This window comes from Gymnoscopelus microlampas (assembly GCF_963454915.1).
Source record: "Gymnoscopelus microlampas genome assembly, chromosome: 3".
In the NCBI taxonomy this organism is placed as follows: domain Eukaryota; kingdom Metazoa; phylum Chordata; class Actinopteri; order Myctophiformes; family Myctophidae; genus Gymnoscopelus; species Gymnoscopelus microlampas.
Window position 1 is genome coordinate 43563440 of NC_139940.1, and position 6677 is coordinate 43570116.

Below are 6677 nucleotides of genomic sequence, written 5' to 3' on the forward strand. Positions count from 1 at the left end.
CAGTTGAGATGCTGGCTAGAGGCTCTGTGTCTCTGTTTTCATCATCTTCACTTTTCACTGTTAGTAATGTCAACATTGACCCAGCAGCCTCCTCTGGTATTTGAAGTAGCTCCTCAGGCTCCTCTTTAATGTGTGGAGGTTCTGGTTTCTCCTGGACCAGACTGATGCTCCTCTCCTGCTGTTCAGGGGAAACCTCCTCTTTACACACAGGAAGGAGTGTGATATCTAGAAGGAAGAGAGAGGACAAAATGTCAGCAAAGCAACTCAAATTGGTGGTTCTCTCAAATAGACTATGTATGGAAACACTGGTTACTACTATATGGATTTGTAGGTCTGTTCAGTATTTGTAAAGCACATGTAAACACTAATTCATTTTGACATATATACAGTATAAAGAATACTGCTTATACGCATATACTCTTACTGTATAAAGGACACATATACAATCCTTATTCATATACTGTTTTACTGTATAATAAAGGATACTGTATGTGTTTAGAATCCTGCTTATTAGGGATGTTCGATATTATCGGCCTCCCGATATTAGCATAAAAATCGATATCGGAAAATATCTGTATCTTTTTTTTTTTTTTTTTTCTTTTTTAATATTTTACAGTAGTTCTTACTGTATGGTGTGTGTGATATGAAATTTGAGCTTACCCTAATCACAATAATCCCCGCATATATCGGTATCGGTTGATATCGGTATCGGTAATTAAGAGTTTGGTATCGGTTTATCGGTAAAAAAGCCAATATCGGACAACCCTACTGCTTATATATCCTTGCTGTCGGTGGAAACCTTGTATGTTATAAACTATCAGTTTGCATTAAATGTAGAAAATATCTTGTGCTCCAAATGTATCCAATTTAGTCATAAGCCCTTCTTAATACTTTGCAATGTTTAATAAACCCACAGACAGACTGAACCATTTTCACTTTAACAAAACAAAAGTTCTACAAGTTCAACGAGTTTGTAGATCGGCTGTTTTTGTCTTGTGTTTGACGAAGTAGGGCATTCATTTACGAAAAATGTTAAAAAGGGGAAATATGGAGATACAAGGTTTCTGCCCGACAGCAACGATATACTGTTTTACTTGAAATGAAATATACAGTGTATGTACTATATAGATACATACATTTCCTGCGAATATGCATTTTTTACTCAAGAAAATATATAGTTTGTATATGCTATAGAATACTGCTTATATATAGTTTTACTGTAACGAATACTGTTTATAATCATACTGCATGAAGAATACTGTTATCGTGTAATAATACATTATGTGTGCAGTGCATCTACTGTTTCCATATTTTATCTGTCTTGATAATGTTCTGATGTTTATACTTTACTTCATGTAAACACTTCAATGGGTGTTTTATGTGGGAACGTTGACACTGGGCTGAAAACTAGTCTCACGTATCCAGACGATCACAGATCTCTGCCTACTGATACGAGTTGTAAAATCTGAATTCAATGAATGGATACAAACTTAGTAGAAACAATTCAGAAATGAAACAAATAAAAATAACAGCATTACAAAACCAATGCAAAGTCTTCAGGATGGTCCCTGATATTGGAACAGTATCAAGATTGGTTTTCAAAGCAGTGAGTGTAGGTTTGTTACCACCGGTTTCTCCACCGTTAGATAACATTCAATGAATTTAGATTTCCACACACGTAGGAGGAGATCTCTGATGGTCTGACTATGTTAGACTGGTTGAAAACATTCTGATGTGCTGAAATATTGTTTAATTTCAAACTCAATATAGGCAATATAATTACAGCAGTGTGTTCCATAAGCACTGGACTCTGGTTGGACAGATGTACATTAAAACATTTCCACTCAGCTACTGTTTTGTGTGAGCAATAAATCAGGTCTAATTGTCCTGTGATTGTTTTTTGTAATTATTTGGTGGTTAATACAACAATGATCAATAATCAATGAAAAGCTAAATATTTGGACACAGTTGTCCAAATGAAAGTGTTGACAATACAATGACTTGTTCATATGGATTAGACCAGGCCAAGTCACATGAAAGATAGTTTATATTGTTTGCCATGCTTGGTACACATGGTAGATAACTTTCTGTGTTCTTGCCACACTAGGTGTTGATTCAGACACAAGCAGCATGTGTCATCTATGTACCAAATGTAATTGGTGTAAAACACTGCCTTCTTGCAAAGACTGCCACTGTGTCAGTCAGGGTTATGGAGCAAACCTGATGTTATTGTTCTCCCTTCTTCAGTCTCCTAGCCTTGTTTGCACAACCCATTAGACTCCTACACAGGGTTCCCCATTATCTCATTAATTTCCTCTACCTACGTGTTCTTTGTGTACGTATATAGGCCTACAGTAGCAACCTACAGGGTCCCCACGGTCATGAAATTCCTGGAAATATTTTGAAAAAAAAAAAAAAAAATTCCAGTACTGGAAAAGGTTTGAAATTGATCAAACATCATCAAAGGTCCTGGAATTTATCAAGGGTCCTGGAAAAATATTTGGCTATGCATTGTTTTTGGCTATTGATTTTGTTAAAACAAAACATTTTCATAAACATGAATAATATTACACGAAATATGTAACATAAGTAGTTTTTCGCCGAACGGGCTGTGCGACGGCAGCCTAATGTATGTCTCAAACTTTATTTTTGCTACACTGCCTATCTTTGGGCATTCTACATAGGAGTAAGAGACACATTATTGTGCCGAATGATTGTTATATAGGCCTGGAAATTGGGCTAAATATTCTGGAAAAGTTTTGGAAATTCATTGCTAAAAATGTGTGGGGACCCTGAACCTATTACATGTGTTGTTTATCTGATGAAGCTCAATAGATCAAAACATCACCAGTGTTAGTAGTTAAGTCAAATAAAGTGATTGTTTTTACCTGAGAGATTGTCTCCCCTTGTCCTCCTGTCTAGTAATGTCACCGTTGACCCATCAGCCTCCTCTGGTCTCTGAACTGACTCCTCCTGTTCCTCTTTAATGTGTGGAGGTTCTGGTTTCTCCTGGACCAGACTGATGCTCCTCTCCTGCTGTTCAGGGGAAAGCTCCTCTTTACACACAGGAAGGAGTGTGACATCTAGAAGGAGGAGAGAGGAGATAACATTAGCAGAAAAGAAACTCAATGTGTTTTCTGTTTGGATAAGATTGATTCTTCTACTTATTGTTTATTTTTATTTTTTATAATCAACAGTGTAAAATTTGTACTCTGTCAATTTTGTCAAACTTTGGTCCAACTTAAAGTGGGACTATGTCACTTTTTTAATGAATAAAATGTAATTTAGTCCAATCGGTATAGTAGAGTATCTTAATACAATATAACTTATACAATTTGGATGGTTGTATTGGTGGTTGAGACATTTAGATTGTGTCAAAGGTCATGTCTCACCTAGACACAGGATTAGACACAATGTTTGACCTGAAGATCAAGATTCAATGTATCCCCTGAGCAAGCAGCCAGGCTATATCAGCTCAATTGTAAAAAACAAACAAACAAAAAAACAACAAGAACCAAAAAACAACAATCTGTACTTGTGCAGGAAAACTGATTCAAAACTGAGGTAGAAGAAGTAAGTTACATAGTGCAGCTCTAATGTCATTTATTAATTATTATTTAATATTTAAACAGGGTTTTACTGTACAGTATAATGCTACTGTTATTCAGTTATTATTTGTATTATGTGTGCAGTGTACAGTATCTACAGTACTGCTTCCCTTTTTTCCATTTTACTTGTTCCTATACCAATTTGATCCAATCAGGATAGACAACTCAGTCAGGATACATATTGAATAAGTGAAATACGAAGTGAGGACACAAAGAAATGAGCAGACAAGATTGGAACTGGAACACTATAAAAATGAAGCTGATACATGGTTACTTTCTCCTGATTGGTTGAAATGTTGTCAACCTACCTGAAATGTATTTTGTTTATTAAAGAGCTGGAGAGACATAGAGACTCCTGTTACTGAACAAACACTCTATAGCAATGATTACTATCACAATATAGTGCTTTAACCTTTTAACAAACACATTTTTTGTTTTAACCATAAACTATCACTTACCCTTCAATCACACTATAGACATAAAACATGACAAAATGGAAAGACATTTAATAGACATCTATCATCCCTGTCTGTTTATTGATGTTTGTGTATTGTCATGCTTACTATCACAGTAGAATTCAAAGACACATTCATGCAATATAAAACATCTATTTATTTGTGATTGTTTCTGGTTAAGTTTAGTGTTGGTACCAATATGATCGGTGTAGTTTGATGTAGTTTAGTGACGGTACCAACCTGTTCTGTGTAGTTTGATGTAGTTTAGTGATGGTACCAACCTGTTCTGTGTAGTTTGATGACTGGTTGTAAAAGCAGCTCCAGTGTTCTGCGTTTCTGCTTAATGTGTTGCTTAAAGTAGACATCTTGGTCCTCATATTCTCTAATAGTTCTTTCAACTTCAATAAACATCTCTTCAGCAACCACAGATAGTCTGTGGTTGATCAATGACTTCACTGTTTGTAGTAAAGTCATATTATTAGACTGAATGCTATTAAAACGTCGGGTAAATACATCTACTGTACAATCTTGTTGTCAGTGTGTGGCCACGTTGGTTTCTGACATGTCAAGACAACACATCCTGCTGGTGATTTGATGCTTACCGCCCCCTGCTGGTGAAGATCTGCACACATGTGGGTTAAATCATGAACTGGTGAGAGGTTAGGCTATGTATAAGATAATTGGCAATGGATTCTATACATAGAGCATGATTACAATATTAGGTTTCACATGTTTCTGAGGAAACAGGTGTGGTCATTTAGCATTCAGGAAAAAAAATCTCATTTGCTATTGCCTATGTGGTGACATTCTGTAGTTCATGCCAGAACTGACAATAAGAGAAATTAGTGATGTATAAATAAATCATGGGTGCACTAAAAAAAAAAGCATGGGTTTCCGAGGCTATGGGTGCATAGACTCACAGCAGCAACTTGCTGGAGTGTTGTTGGTAGGCTAAAGCATATAGATGATGTCTTCTTATTTATTTATTAACCTAATTTAACAACAAAAATACAATACAAATAGGAAACAAATGTGTTTGTCCACACAGTGCTGCTGTGAAAGAGTATTCCACAAAGCAATGACATTATACATAAAGTATCACATGAACACATATGACCATTACACACATGACACATCATGACAGACAGGAACATTCACACCTATTCCTTTGTGTTCAGAGCATTAATTGATGTGGTATGAATGAGTCTGTTCAATAATGTTTAGTAGGAGGGCTGTTATCTTATTCAAATTGCTTTCAAGGCTGTGTGGACCAGCCAGGAGATTGATGAACCACTGTAACGTGAATCTGATTATATACCTTCTACATAAAGGTTTAGTATGAAATCTTACACTGTTTTCAATTAAAACCCATGAAAACAGTTCTGCCTCTGGTTAGTTGATACATTGTTTATCTCACTACATACATGTAGCTGTATCCTCACACTCATAAGGCAAAAGTGAAGATGGTTTATACACCCTGGATGTAGAGGGATCAAAGAGTTACACAAATAATTCACATGAGCTCAACTTCTCCCTTTTTTCTCTGACTCAACTTGACATTGTGTGTTTGTTGTGGTTGGTTTCCGGAGCATATTCCATCTTCTATGTACATGCACGATGTACACAACTACAACATCTCTGTGATAGAAGATCCACTCCTGACCCTTGTGTTGAAGAACGAACACAACCCTCCATGTACTAAGTTTTGAAGAACCACCTGTTTGTTGAGCATGGAGACAAATATCTGACAAATATGTGACCAGTAAATTGATTGATTTTAGGGTCTTTTTCTTTTTTTCTTTTACTAAAATAGGGGATCAGAGATACAACATGAACTATCTATCACTTGATAGATTGAGAGAAACTTTTTGGTTTGTTTAGTTTCAATATATTTAATGAATACTTTACCCAACCAATGAGTTTGGTATATTTTAAAACATGTCCGCTGCTCTACCTATTGTTTGAGTACAAGTGTACAAATCAAATGTATTTGATCACTTTAATTAAAAAGTGGACATAACTAGTGGTGACATCACCCATTGGAGTCGTGTTTTGAAGACTTTCTTCTTCTTGGCTTCCTGAACGATACTGCACAATCCTATGAAAGATGGACTTCACATAATAATCTGACATAACAACAGTGGTGTTTCCCCTGTGAAAATAAAGATGACACGATATGTAAGTATTATTTTCATATTTAACCAGCAATTGTTAGTTCTGACTTTAGGGTGAATGATACACAGGTTTTAGAAGATGAATCTGTGTTTAACTCATTGAGTAACATCAGATTACATGTGTGTAACCTGGTCTCTGCTTAGTAGGCTGGAGGGAAGACACTGAAGGATGTGAAGGTGAATGCCACATGGTGTTTTAGAAGAACACTATCATACGACAAAGTATATGATAGGGCATTTTATTTATGAAAATCAAACAAACAAAAGACTAATTGGAGATACAAGGTTTCTGCCCGACAGCGACGATATACTGAACAATAGCATGTAACTGACATGCTTCCATCTCTGAAGGTATCTCTGTCCTGAATAAAACCTAGGATAGCGGTTCACAAACATTTATGGATCAGGGCCCACATGTTAATCCCTAAAATGTTGGCGGC